Source organism: Schistocerca americana, chromosome 9 (genome assembly GCF_021461395.2).
Source record: "Schistocerca americana isolate TAMUIC-IGC-003095 chromosome 9, iqSchAmer2.1, whole genome shotgun sequence".
Taxonomy (NCBI): domain Eukaryota; kingdom Metazoa; phylum Arthropoda; class Insecta; order Orthoptera; family Acrididae; genus Schistocerca; species Schistocerca americana.
In genome coordinates this window covers 105,644,026-105,658,050 of record NC_060127.1, presented here as the reverse complement: position 1 = coordinate 105,658,050, position 14,025 = coordinate 105,644,026, and the positions used below count along the sequence as shown (strand labels likewise).

The 14,025-nt window shown below is 46.5% G+C and overlaps 1 protein-coding gene and 1 non-coding gene across 4 annotated transcripts in view; both read left to right on the top strand.

Annotated features, from left to right (window-relative positions):
• LOC124550931 (kinesin light chain) overlaps positions 1-14,025 on the top strand; it is a 396,765-nt gene that overhangs the window by 76,414 nt on the left and 306,326 nt on the right. Inside the window, exon 3 of one of the 3 annotated variants that reach the window (XM_047125729.1) lies at positions 344-486. The exons of the other annotated variants lie outside the window; for them this stretch is intronic. The gene's annotated coding sequence lies outside the window, so the exon portion shown is untranslated. The remainder of the gene's footprint in view (positions 1-343; positions 487-14,025) is intronic. 3 annotated transcript variants of the gene reach the window in all.
• On the top strand, positions 2,558-2,630 carry Trnaa-agc. Its single transcript has one exon. It is a non-coding gene; the product is annotated as a tRNA-Ala (tRNA).

The following is a 14,025-nucleotide window of genomic DNA, read 5'->3' as shown; positions in this document are numbered from 1 at the left end:
TCGTAGGGTCAGTATTGCGTCACGTGTTACAACATTTCTACGGAATCCAAACTGATCTTCCCCGAGGTCGGCTTCTACGCCTGTAAAGAATTCGCGATTTGTTTGCATGAGCAAAAAGAGACTGATGACCCTGTAGTTTGGTTCCTTTAGACACCAACCCAACCAACCAGCAGGGGAACGCTTCGCCTTTTTTTTTGTGATGTTCAGAAGACAGTCTTAGCATGTGTGGCGATGCGCGCTTCAGTGTTTCTCAGAGCGCTAGATGCAGAAGTTGTAAAGCACGAGTGGCTGGTTCGACAGGCAGTGTGCAATAATAGGCCGCCGCCCGTGCTGTGTGCTGCAGGTAGCCGTGCGCCCCTGACCCTGTGGACGTTGGCTCCCCTCATCTCGAACACCAGCTGCTACACGAGCCGCACCACCGCCGCCGCCGCCGCCCGCCTTCTGCTTCTGCTTAGCTTCAGCTGGCCCGCCTCGTCTCACACACAGGTGAGTCCTCAACCAGTCGGTATGTACACTGAGGTCACAAAAGTGATGGGACTGCGATATGCACGTATACAGATGGCGTTGGTGTTGCGTACACAGGGTATAAAAGGCCAGTGTGTTGGTAGAGCTGTCATTTGTACTCACAAGGGAACCTCTCCATCGCACCCCCCTCAGATTTAGTTATAAGTTGGCACAGTGGATAGGCCTCGAAAAACTGAACACAGATCAACCGAGAAAACAGGAAGAAGTTGTGTGGAACTATGAAAAAAGTAAGCAAAATACACAAACTGAGTAGTCCATGGGCAAGATAGGCAACATCAAGGACAGTGTGAGCTCAGGAGCGCCGTGGTCCCGTGGTTAGCGTGAGCAGCTGCGGAACGAGAGGTCCTTGGTTCAAGTCTTCCCTCGAGTGAAAAGTTTACTTTCCTTATTTTCGCAAAGTTATGATATGTCCGTTCGTTCATTGACGTCTCTGTTTACTGTAATAAGTTTAGTGTCTGTGTTTTACGACCGCACCGCAGTACTGTGCGATTAGTAGACGAAAGGACGTGCCTCTCCAATGGGAACTGAAAACATTTGATCGCAAGGACATAGGTCAACGGATTCCTCCACAGGAAAACACGTCCGATATAGTCTATACCGCGCGTCACATGACAGGAATATGTTGTCGAATCACCTAACTTGTACACTTGGCGAATGGGTAAAAAGATTCTTCTACCTTGCCCGATTTAGCTTTTCTTGTGGATGTGATAATCACTCCCAAAAAAGTGATGAAAGCATAAGAGTTTGACACATAAACTGCAGCAAATGAATGCAACAGTTTCACAGTCGCACAGTTTTCCCTGTGCTCTGTCAAAACATATGTTTCTAACGTTTTCAAATTTTTCCGTGTGTAGACCGTCAAATCCTGGATATGTCGAAGCAAATCCGAACATGTCCTGGAATTTTGGAGAGCGAAGTTGATTATGTGTGAGTGCCTGAACTTTGATAATTGTCTGAAAATAAAAAAAAAAAATTTCACTCAAGGGAAGACTTGAACCAAGGACCTCTCGTTCCGCAACTGCTCACGCTAACCAGGGCGCTCCTGAGCTCACACTGTCCTTGATGTTGCATATCTTGCACATGGACTACTCAGTTTGTATATTTTGCTTATTTTTTTCATAGTTCAACACAACTTCTTCCTGTTTTCTCGATTGATCTGTGTTCAGTTTTTCAAGGCCTATCCACTAAGCCAGCTTATAACTAAATCTGAGGGGGGTGCGATGGGGAGGTTCCCTTGTCAGGTGGTTCATGCTAAAAGGTGTGCCACGTCATTATGGCCGCACGAGTGGAATTATGACTTTGAACGCGGGATAATGGCTGGAACTAGGCACATGGGACATTCAGTTTCGGAAATCGTTACGTAATTTAGTATTCCGAGATCCACAGTGTCAAGGGTGTGCCGAGAACAGCAAATTTTAAGCCTTACATCTCACCACGGACAACGCAGCAGCCGACGGGCTTCACTTAACGACCGAGAGCAGAGCTTATAATTAAATGTTTCCCTGAGACATTCAAGTCTCTTCATTATCTACGATAATGATCAAAGCAGAATAAAGAATTAAAATTTGTGCTGCGGCCGGGACTTTTGTTCGCTTTCGTTCGTTGTATCCTCTCGGGGTGGACGTCGTAAGACATCCGTTTTAAGTTCGTTTTTGATCGATTAACTGCGTTTTTTTATTACAGAGGGCTGCTAACCCTCTGACCCAACACGCTGAGCTACCGTGCCGGCACCCTCCCCAACACAAACTTCAATTCATTATCTTCTGCTTATTTTCCCTTACATTGTCACTACTGCCAGGGCTCTCCGACACTGGAATAGCACCCCAGCGTCGGACGTAATGGGAAAGTCCTGTACCACAGGTGATCTCTTAAATCTTTCCCATTACGTCCGACGCTGGGGTGCTATTCCAGTGTCGGAGAGCCCTGGCAGTAGTGACAATGTAAGGGAAAATAAGCAGAAGATAATGAATTGAAGTTTGTGTTGGGGAGGGTGCTCAGCTCGGATAGTTCGTGCAGCAATGCTGACCATCGTGCTGTGGTGGTGTAATGGTTAGCATTTCTGCCTAGCAAGCAAGAAGACCCGGGTTCGAGTCTCGGCCGCAGCACAAATTTTAATTCATTTATTCTTTTTCGATCATTATCGAGAGCAGAGCGTTTGCGTAGCGTTGACACTGCTAATTGACAACCAACACGGCGTGAAATAACTGCAGAATCCAATGTGCGACAGTGCGGCGAAATCTGGCGTTAAAGGGCCATGGGAGCAGACGACCGACGCGAGTGCCTTTCCTAACAGCACGACGTCGTCTGCAGTGCTTCACCTGGGCTCGTGACCACATCGTTGGACCTCAGAAGACTGGAAAAGCGTGGCCCAGGCAGATAAGTTCAGATTTCAATCGGGAAGAGCTGACGATAGGGTTGGATTGTGGTGCGGACCCCACGAAGCCGTGGTTCAAAGTTGTCAGAAAGGCACTGTGCAAGCTGGTGGTGGCTCCATAGTGGTGTGGACTGTGTTTGTGTGAAACGGACGGGTCCTGCGGTCCAGCTGTACCGATCACCCACTGGGAATGGTTATGTTGGGCTACTTGGAGACCGTTTACAGCCAAGTTCGCAAACAAGGATGGAATTTCTGTGGATGACAATGCGCCCTGTCACTGGGTGACAGTTGTTCGCAGTTGGTTTGAAGAACGTTCTGGACATTTCGAGCGAATGATTTGGCCACCCACATCGCTCGACACGAATCCCGTTGAACATTTATGGGACATAATCCAGAGGTCAGTTCGCGCACAAAATCCTGCACCGGCAACACTTTGACGATTAAGGCGGCTGTAGAAGGAGCGTGGCTCATTATTTCAGCAGTGGACTTCCAACGACTTGTTGAATTCATGCCACTTCGAGTTGCTGAAGTACGCCTGGCAAAAGAAGGTCCTACACGATATAAGGCGGTATCCCGTAACTTTTGTTACCTCGGTGTACATGTGTAATACACGTCCTGTTGCTTAAAGCCGCCGCCATCCAGCCAGAGGCTTGTCTCTCTGCGCTGTTTGCCCACAACAGACGCAAAATATGAAGTAGTCTCTTACTGTCTGAACTACACTAAGACACCAGTGTCTGAAGCCTCAAAATTGAAAAGTTGGTACAGAGTTCCCATACTGGAAGTATTTATCCTCTTTTTACCTATAAAGTCAACAACACAGCGGACATAGCCAGTCAAAGGCATCCAGTAAAGGCCTCCAGTAATGTATGCGTAGAATACATGGTTATCGTGACCTGAGACTCGCTGGCTTCGCTAACTCACAACGAAACGGTAGCCTTCCAACGTAACTTAGAAGTCAGTTTGGGCCACGCCACAGGTAAGTCTCTTCACAATCTACATTCCAAAAAATAATATTGCTGCAAAATAATTATTGTCATCCTGCTGTTATATCCCTGTTTGCGAATGTATATTGTTCGTATCGGTAGCTTTAACGCCCAACCATTTAATCCCAGACTTGTAAGGTAGAGAATTCTGAACGAATTATTTCGAGTAGTGATTTCTGTAATAATTGGATGTAGATATCTCATCTCAGAGCATGGAACTTCGACATGCCTGCAAATTATGCTCATCTGCCCAGTCTGCCAAGCTGTAATTAGGCAAAAAAAAAAAAAAATCCACCTGTCTGTACGTGCTAAAGGATTATTATTTCTGGCTTTGAGCTTTGTATGAATGTGCGATGAATAGTCTGATGTGGGACCAGAATCGAGAAGTCATTCCATTATGCGTCACCGACCCAGCCGGGAATCGAATCCGGGCCCTTAGCACGGCATTCCTTTGCGCTGCCCACTTTTTTTTTAATATCTCATATTGTTCGTTGAATTCGTTCGGGGCGGACGTCCGACAGGTGGTTGAGTATGACATCATGTACAGTGAGACGCGAGAAAGGCCGTATTCCCGTACAGATGAATCATTTTACTTGAAGGTCGCCTGCAGCTGTACGGGAATATACAGGTTGTTGACGCATGGTGACGACGTATAGAATTTTGGGTCTGGCCGTGAGTCGTGCACGGATAGCCGAATGGTAAGGCGGCCGCTCGCGACTAGCGGGAAATCCGGGTTTGAGTCCCGGTCAGGCTCAAATTATCATTGTCATCATTCCATTCTAAAGCTGGTGGTTGTCCATATTTGCAACTACGAATACATTTAATGTATTTCATAACGGCTGTAATCGCTTTAGTGCAATTGAGAATAACACAGGAACTGCAATAGATCGTATTAGTGTCTTCTGGCGGCGCGAGGCTAGTCCGACGAAATCGCTAAACGGATTCGAGCATGTCGCTAAGTACAACAGGGGCGATGACACAGTGTGTTTACTGATGTTTGCTTCCACTTGGTCAGTGCAGCAATGAGGCAAAACTGTAGAGGTGAGAAAAATGTCAGGCGCAATTTGGGAAGACGTTCGGTGACAACTAGCAGCAAGTCGACGTAGCCAAAGAACTACTAAAGAGATGGTCACATCCACGGGCTACACACTCTTAACTTAAGAAGACGGTTCCGCAAAACTTATAAATATTTGATAAAACATCACGATTCACTGCCAAGAGCTGGTGATAAAGATTTACGCACATCAGAAAAACTTTTGCATCACCTCGGTTTATGAGAGTTCCGGAACCTGTACAGAAAATTGATCAACATAAACATCATTTCCGCCCTTCTTATTGCTGATGAAAACCACACATTCCATGTTGTGCCACCATACAGCGAGACCTTCAGAGGTGGTGGTCCAGATTGCTGTACACACCGGTACCTCTAATACCCCGTAGCGCGTCCTCTTGCCTCGATGCGCGCCTGTATTCTTCGTAGCATACTATTCACAAGTTCATCAAGGTTGTCCCGCTCCTCAAAGGCGATTCGGCGTAGAGCCCTCAGAGTGGTTGGTGGGTCACGTCGTCCATAAACAGCCTTTTTAAATCTATCCAAGGCATGTTCGATAGGGTTTATGTCTGGAGAACATGCTAGCCACTTTATTCGAGCGACGTCGTTATGCTGATGGAAGTCATTCACAAAATGTGGACGATGGGAGCACGAGTTGCCCTCTATGAAGATGCATGCCTCGCCATGCTGCCGATATGGTTGCACTGTCGGTCGGAGGATGGCATTCACGTATCGTACAGCCTTCCATGACCACCAGCGGCGTGCGTCGGCCCCACATAATGCCACCCCAAAATAGTAGGGAACCTCCACCTTGCTGCACTCGCTGGACAGTGTGTCTAAGAGGCGTTCAGCCTGACCAGGTTGCCTCCAAACACGTCTCCGAGAATTGTCTGGTTGAAGGCATATGCGACACACATCGGTGAAGAGAACGTGATTCCAATCCTGAGCGGTCCATTCGGCATGCCCTTGGGCCCATCTGTACCGCGCTGCATGGTGTCGTGGTTGCAAAGATGTACCTCGCCATGGTCGTCGGGAGTAAAGTTCCGCATCATGCAGCCTATTGCGCGCAGTTTGAGTCGTAACGCGACGTCCTGTGGCTGCACGAAAAGCATTGTCCAAGAATGTAGCGTTGCTGTCAAGGTTCCCCCGAGCCATAATCCGTGGGTAGCGGTCATCCACTGCTGCCTGAGCGAGGCATGTCATCGACAGTTCCTGTCTCTCTGTGTCTCCTCCATAGTTCACTCCGAGACGCCTGGACGCTTCCGTTGTTCAGAGCCCTTCCTGGCACAAAGTGACAATGCGGGCGCGATCGAACCGCGGTATTGACCGTCTAAGTTGAACTACAGACAATACGAGCCGTGTACCTCCTTCCTGGTGGAATGACTGGAACTGATCGGCTGTCGGACTCCTCCGTCTAATAGGTGGTGCCCATGCATGGTTGTTTACATCTTTGGGAGGGTTTAGTGAAATCTCTAAAGAGTCAAAGGCACTGTGTCTGTGATACAATATCCACAGTCAACGTCTGTCTTCAGGACTTCTGGGATCTGGGGTGATGCAAAACTTTTTTTGACGTCTGTATTACACGAACACTTTCGGCCCACAGGCTATCAGGGTTGTGTGCGAGAAGTAGTCACAAAGTTTCATTTATCACCTCGTAAAAAAAGAAGATACGTAATTATTCGTCGCACACCGAAATCCTGGCACCAGTGTACCATAGCACGCAGCTAGTGGAGGCAAAGCTAAACGGCGGAGCCCGTTGATAAGAGTGAAGTACGGTGCGGTAATTCGCTTTCGGTAGCAGCTAATGCGGTGCAGCTATGTCAGGCAATCGAGGTAACTCCTTTGGAAGTGTCGACTGGGCCAACGCAGCCGAACGTTTCCGCTGCAGTTGACAACATGTTACCGCGTAATATTCCCTTTCATCAACGCGCTACGCTGTCTTGTTTTGGCACCTGCTGCGGCGGGCTACGCCACTGTAGCGCGTTCATTTCAGTGTGAAGCAGGACTGCTGACGTTCTGTGCTTCACCTACAAAGAAACAAAAAAAGATTGGGACATAATTTTTTCTGGGTGATAATTGAAGTACAGGATACCACAAAGTCGCTCCATAATTAAAAAAAGAACCATAACATGGAAACTATTAAGAGACAGACAGAATACTGTGATTTTTTGTTTAGCTTTAGTAGCTCTCGAAGTTCTGTTTTTGTTATCCTAGAATTTCAGTGTGTGCTCCAGCCGTCGCCCGTAGAACGTTGTTGTTGTTGTTGGTTGTTGTTGTTGTTGTTGTTGTGGTCCTCAGTCCTGAGACCGGTTCGATGCAGCTCTCCATGCTACTCTATCCTGTGCAAGCTTCTTCATCTCCCAGTACCTACTGCAACCTACATCCTTCCGAATCTGTTTAGTGTATTCATCTCTTGGTCTCCCTCTACGATTTTTACCCTCCACGCTGGCCTCCAGTATTAAATTGGTGATCCCTTGATGCCTCAGAACATGTCCTCCCAACCGATCCCTTCTTCTAGTCAAGTTGTGCCACAAGCTTCTCTTCTCCCCAATCCTATTCAATACCTCCTCATTAGTTATGTGATCTACCCATCTAATCTTCAGCATTCTCCTGTAGCACCACATTTCGAAAGCTTCTATTGTCTTCTTGTCCAAACTATTTATCGTCCATGTTTCACTTCCATACATGGCTACACTCCATACAAATACTTTCAGAAACGACTTCCTGACACTTAAATCTATACTCGATGTTAACAAATTTCTCTTCTTCAGAAACGCTTTCCTTGCCATTGCCAGTCTACATTTTATATCCCCTCTACTTCGACCATCATGTTATTTTGCTTCCCAAAGAGGAAAACTCCTTTACTACTTTAAGTGTCCCATTCCCTAATCTAATTCCCTCAGCATCACCCGACTTAATTCGACTACATTCCATTATCCTCGTTTTGCTTTTGTTGATGTTCATCTTATACCCTCCTTTCAAGACACTGTCCAGTCCGTTCAACTGCTCTTCCAAGTCCTTTGCTGTCTCTGACAGAATTACAATGTCATCGGCGAACCTCAAAGTTTTTATTTCTTCTCCACGGATTTTAATACCTACTACGAATTTTTCTTTTGTTTCATTTACTGCTTGCTCAACATACGGATTGAACAACATCGGGGATAGGCTACAACCCTGTCTCACTCCCTTCCCAACCACTGCTTCCCTTTCATGTCTTTCGACTCTTATAGCTGCCATCTGGGTTCTGTACAAATTGTAAATATCCTTTAGCTCCCTGTATTTTACCCCTGCCACCTTCAGAATTCGAAAGAGAGACGTTATGGGGATATTAAGACTTTTGCCCATGTACAGATCAGCATTTGAGTCTCAGCAGTTATGACTCTTCATCGACTCGTGCACGAAGGACAGGAGTGTTATTCACTGGTGTTCTGCATATGCGATCCTCGACCTAACCCCACGGTAAGAAGTCTAATAGAGTGAGAATCTGCAGAAGACGAGAGGGTGGGGGGGGGGGGGGGGTTGACTTGCGATGGGACTGTCGCGTCTTCCCAACCTGTCAGGAAATGTCACACCACATGTTCCAACTCCAGTATGGAATTGCACCGTCACGCCGGCAGTTGATGGACGGGTGCAGCTCTTCGATCTGTGGCAGTAGGAGACGCCCACTTCGATGAAGGCATTTGACACTGCCTGTCTCGCTAAAGTTTTTGAACCAACTCATTACGCTTATCTTTGCTGGTTTTGCCCGCGCCTCTGCACCCAGCCCCCGCCCCTCCCCCCGCCGCCTCATACCCACACACTAGCGTCAAGCGGTAGCGTTGTCAAACATCTAGAGCGTGCATACTAGATGGCACGTTGCGCATTCTCTTGCTATGTTGCCATTTCTATACACTCTGCAGCAACGGGCAAAGGGAAAAAATCTTGAGAGTTGATAAACAGTTGACAGCAAACCGCGATGCTATATCTCTAATAGTTTGCAAGTTGTGAGGGGCGTTCAACAAGTAATGCTACACAATTTTTTTTTTTTTTCTGACTCCAGGTCGGTATCAGTTAGGATTCCAGTACACCGAATTATTTGCCATTGTTCTGGCTAGAAAACCGTATTTTTAAACATAATCTTCGTTCAATGCGACGGCCTTACTGATCTTACTCGGAGTGCCTGTGTTCCCGCATGGTTCCATCCTACTGGTCGAATTCGGAGCCAACACCGTGTTGCATCTCTAACCTCCGCATCATTCGACATGTCGCTTCCCGTGGAGTGCTTCTTTCATTTATTGCTTCCCGTGGAATGCATCATTCATTGGGCCAAGCGAATGGAATTCGGAAGGTGAGAGATCCGGGCTGTAGGGTGGATGAGGGAGAAAAGTGCAATTAAGTTTTGTGACTGATGGACGAGTGTGTTAGCACTACAGAGACGTTCGGTTGTGCGTCGATCCCCTCGATTGAGAGCGTCCGTACGTTCCAACATTGCAGCATTCACATCTGTTTGCCGCCGACCGGCAAACTGGAGATCGGACAGGTTTGCGCGACACTTTGCGAGGATCAGTGACACCTCGCCCAACGGCTCACCGTGCTTTTGTTCTCTGCCAAGTCTCCGTAGACATTCTGCAAGCGCCTGTGAGTAACTGCGATGCTGTGGTTTTCCGTCGAAAGAAACACTGCGTGGAACGCTGCTCCGTCACAGACGGCATTTTGAAAGCTACGTATGGCGCCGCCGTCTATCGGAACTTCATGAAACTTCAGGGACTGAAGCGGAAATATTCGACGGTGTACCGCAACTCATTCTGCATTTTTTTTTTTTAAGCCGAAATTGGCCGAGGAAAGAAGTGTCGCCGTTACTTAACGAACTCTCGGCGTATGATTTTTTGAAAACGATAGCCGGACTTTGTGGAGAGCCTGTGTGTGTGAGGTTAGCGGCCGCGGTGAGTCAGCTAGGACGTGTGGTGTAATATCGAGCCGGCGCGGCCGTGACCCACATCACATCCCGCCCAGCCCCCATTCTCCGCGGCCGCGGGCTTTCTTCCTCTGGAAATGAGCTGGCCGCCGCGCCTTCCCCCCGTGCCATTACCAACCAACATGCTTGATACGCCCGCTAAAGGCCTGGCCAGACAGAATCCGGCCTGCCGCTGAGACGGACGGCGCAGCGGGAGGCCGGGCCCTTCAGCGGCCAGGGACTACACACAGGCAACGGTCGGCCGCAGCGACTCTTTATTATATCTCTTAAAAAAATAATCTGTAACTAATATATTTTAGAGGAAACACTCTCCTAGTAAATTTGTTTGTCCTTTGATTTATCGTGATCTGTTACTGATTTTTAGTGGAGTTAGTATTTACGTTTAGCTTTCAAACAAATACAAAAGAGATATAATAAGCAAAATAATGAATTTCATAGGTTGCCAATTACGTATTATATCTGGTTTTATCGAGCGTCAGGCTCCCTACAAATTACTGTAAATGCAATAGCGTAGCATTACTCAGCTCCAGTTCACTGATCTGAAATTATTACTCTCACAGAAAATAGACAAGTTTTAATAAAATTATTTCACTGGATTCCTTCAATTAATCTCATTGAATATTTTTACATAATTTCTTCCGCTCCTTCTATCAGACATTGTGCTGTGAAAAAATATTTTTAAATGTACCGCGTAATGGCGGCTAACTGTTAACAGTCAGAGATCAATGTTACGCGCTCCGCAGCAGCTGGAAACATGCTAAATAATTTTCATTAAATATCTTTTCTTAAGATAAATGTGGCGTTGGTTCTTGAAATAACACACGGAGATCACTTTATACTAATGTATTTTTACTAGGACACAGTTTACACCATTAAATATTTGCAATTACGTCACGACAGAAACAAATGCAAGCGCAGCATAATAGCTTGCGTACCTTATTCCAGCTAACAGCAGAACGAACAGAACAAAACAAACTAGACAGAAGAATGAGCATTGCGTTGCGTTTTATACTCTTACAAAGATAATAATACTTCTTTTAATTACTTACACATAATCTCATACAATAAAAATGTGTTTTCTGCATCTATCGATCTATATTGTGTATTTTTACTGTTGGTGTTATTACCTTTCGCAGATAAATCGATGTTTGCAGTTAATTTTGAGTCACATACAGTCATTTTTAATTATGTTGCACCTCGATAATGGTGAATATTGCAAAAGGGACACTACATCTTGATGCGTCAGCTCTTAACACTGTGGAAAGTGCCGAACCCCATTATTAAGCTTGCATGCGTAGCGCGAGTGTCTTGGCGTTAGACGATTTGGAAGCTTCACGAGGGACACGTTATCTTTGTGCGAGGAAATGAGTAGCTCCCACTAGCGATACCAAATGGCACTAAGAAGAGGAGATGTTGGGTGCACGAAATTGATAGCAAGAGAGAAAGCTTAGGAGAATACGATCGTCTGTGTATTGATCTAGAGTCCGACGAAGATAGGTTCTTCAAATATTTTCGTATGTCGCGAGAATGTTTCGAAGAACTGCATCGCCTGATAAAATGTATCACCGAGAAGTGCACAGCGAACTGGAGAAAGCCAGTTGATACAAGGCACAAACTATCCATTTGTTTGAGGTAAGTTTTACCATTTGTGGCCTCTTTGTGCTTCAAACAGAAGTCATATAATTTATTCTAGTTCAGTTTTGCTCTATCATATGACAGGTTCGGCGGAAGAAAATGCTATCACACAACGTAGTTACGAGTGGAGCGATACATTTATCTGCAGTGTTTACAAATACAGCAAACGATAGTAACATCTAGTTCCGTATGTCCCGCTAGAGAGAGAACTTTCTACTTAATGGATTGTTTTGTTTCATTGTATTCATAACATTGTCATTGAATGTAAACAAACATATCTTTGGTCGTTAACTTATCTATTCGTTCTATCGGCATAATTTATTTTAATCTTTTCAACCATAGCTTTTTCTTTTCGGTTAGGACGTTCAACAGTCTCAGAAATTGTGAAACAAGTGTGCCAGGCAATATGGACTGTTGTACAACCCAAGTATTTACCTACTCCTACAACAGAGATGTGGAAGAAATCTGAAGGAGGATTTCTAGAACTTTGGGAGTTTCCGAACTGCCTTGGAAGCATAGGCGGAAAGCGTATCAGGTTAAGATGCCCGATCCCAGTTCTTCTGTTACAAACAATTCTTTTCGCTGGTTTCTCGTTGATCCATTCTACCAGTTTACAGTAGTTGATATCGGAAATTATGGACGTCACAGTGACAACACTGTTTCTGAGAATACATGCACTACGAGCTGCAAGACAAAGACCGCCCCACGCCGCCGCTTCCAGTGTGATAGCAGAGCAGTTGAGTGCGCCAATACAGGCAAGCAGACGCTCCGGCTTGCGGCGAATCTGTAATCTGTGACAACGCGGCGGCGGCCGGTGTGGCAGGCCGGCTGCCGGTGCGTCAGAGCCGCACTCTGAGAGACCGCCGCCGTACAGTAACGAGCGATTCAGCAGTGCGGCCTGCCGGCTGCGGTTGAAGCCCGCATTCTGTCTGGCCAGGCCTTAAACCCGCTGGGCAGAACAGGTAATAGGATTGTGCAAAGGGCCAAAGGTTGAGGTCAGTTTCTCCTAATAGTCATTTATTGTAATTTAATAACCTTTACATCCAAAGCGGCACATAGCCGGACCTTCACGGAATGCAACTCTTTCACGGCTGAAGGCCTCCAAGCAAGAAATCTTTTAAAAAATGATTAAAATAGTTATAAAATAATAATAAAAAAATCACAGCAAGGTAGATAGAACCAACATATGCAAGGTGCAATACAAACGGCTAAAGGCCACAATTAGGTTTGAAAATTTTAAAATATATTACCATAAACTTTTAAAGACTGAAGGCCGCGATGTTTAAGCTTGAAAGATTAATTAAAGAATTAATTTTTCAATGTCTTTAAGAGAAAAGAAAAAATAACCATTAGCCTTAAATTTTAAGCTGCTGAAAACAGATAATTAAACACCGGTGGCACTCAGAAGCCTCCAGGGAAGTCAATCTGCCCTCGTTCACTTAGGCGAGACAGGTGGTGAGCCCAACTACATTTGATCCGTCGGAACCCAACTACGTGACAGCGACGGACCGACCGACACACGACTTGCTTGGAATATGAAATATGTATTAGCTATCAAACTACACTCAACTACCGGCCGTTGTGGCCGTGTGGTTCTAGGCGCGTCAGTATGGAACCGCGCGACAGGTACAGTCGCAGGTTCGAATCCTGCCTCAGGCATGGATGTGTGTGATGTCCTTAGGTTAGTTAGGTTTAAGTAGTTATACGTTCTAGGGGACTGATGACCTCAGAGCCGGCCGCGGTGGTCTAGCGGTTCTAGGCGCTCAGTCCGGAACCGCGCGACTTCTACGGTCGCAGGTTCGAATCCCCGCCTCGGGCATGGATGTGTGTGATGTCCTTAGGTCAGTTAGGTTTAAGTAGTTCTAAGTTCTAGGGGACTGATGACCACAGATGTTACGTCCCATAGTGCTCAGAGCCGTTTGAACCCATTTGATGATCTCAGATGTTAAGTCCCATTGTGCTCAGAGCCATTTGAGCCATTTTTGAACATACGGCTTGGAATCTCATTGCCTGAAGTAGAAGGGTCTTCAGTAATGAGTCCCGCTTGGAACTGAGCCCTGATGACGAGAGGAGAAGTCTCTGGAGACGCCCTGGACAGCGGAGGGACATCAGCCCGATTGTCGTCCGCCATAGGCCCGACACCCAGGAGTCATGGTCTAGCGTACACGACGCCACCTACAGTCACTTTCGCGTCGATCTGACCGTAAAGACAGAAGCGACACTCGTCAAAGACAGAAGCGACACTCGTCGCTGACATCACTGACTTGGCTGCGCACCATAAAAATCCCGGTTATCTGCGGCATAGTGTCAGCGATTTACTACGCATAGCAACACGAGATCTCAACCCACTTTCCAGTAACCTCTTCCTGACTGTTCATGGCGACACTTTACGTGTAACCTGTGCCCGAATTTCAGCCGTTACCACTTACCATTCGTCAAGAGGGGCAGTGGTGTAGTCCTTTCGGAAGGATCCTTGCCGACTCTGACTGCGTCACTTTTCCTA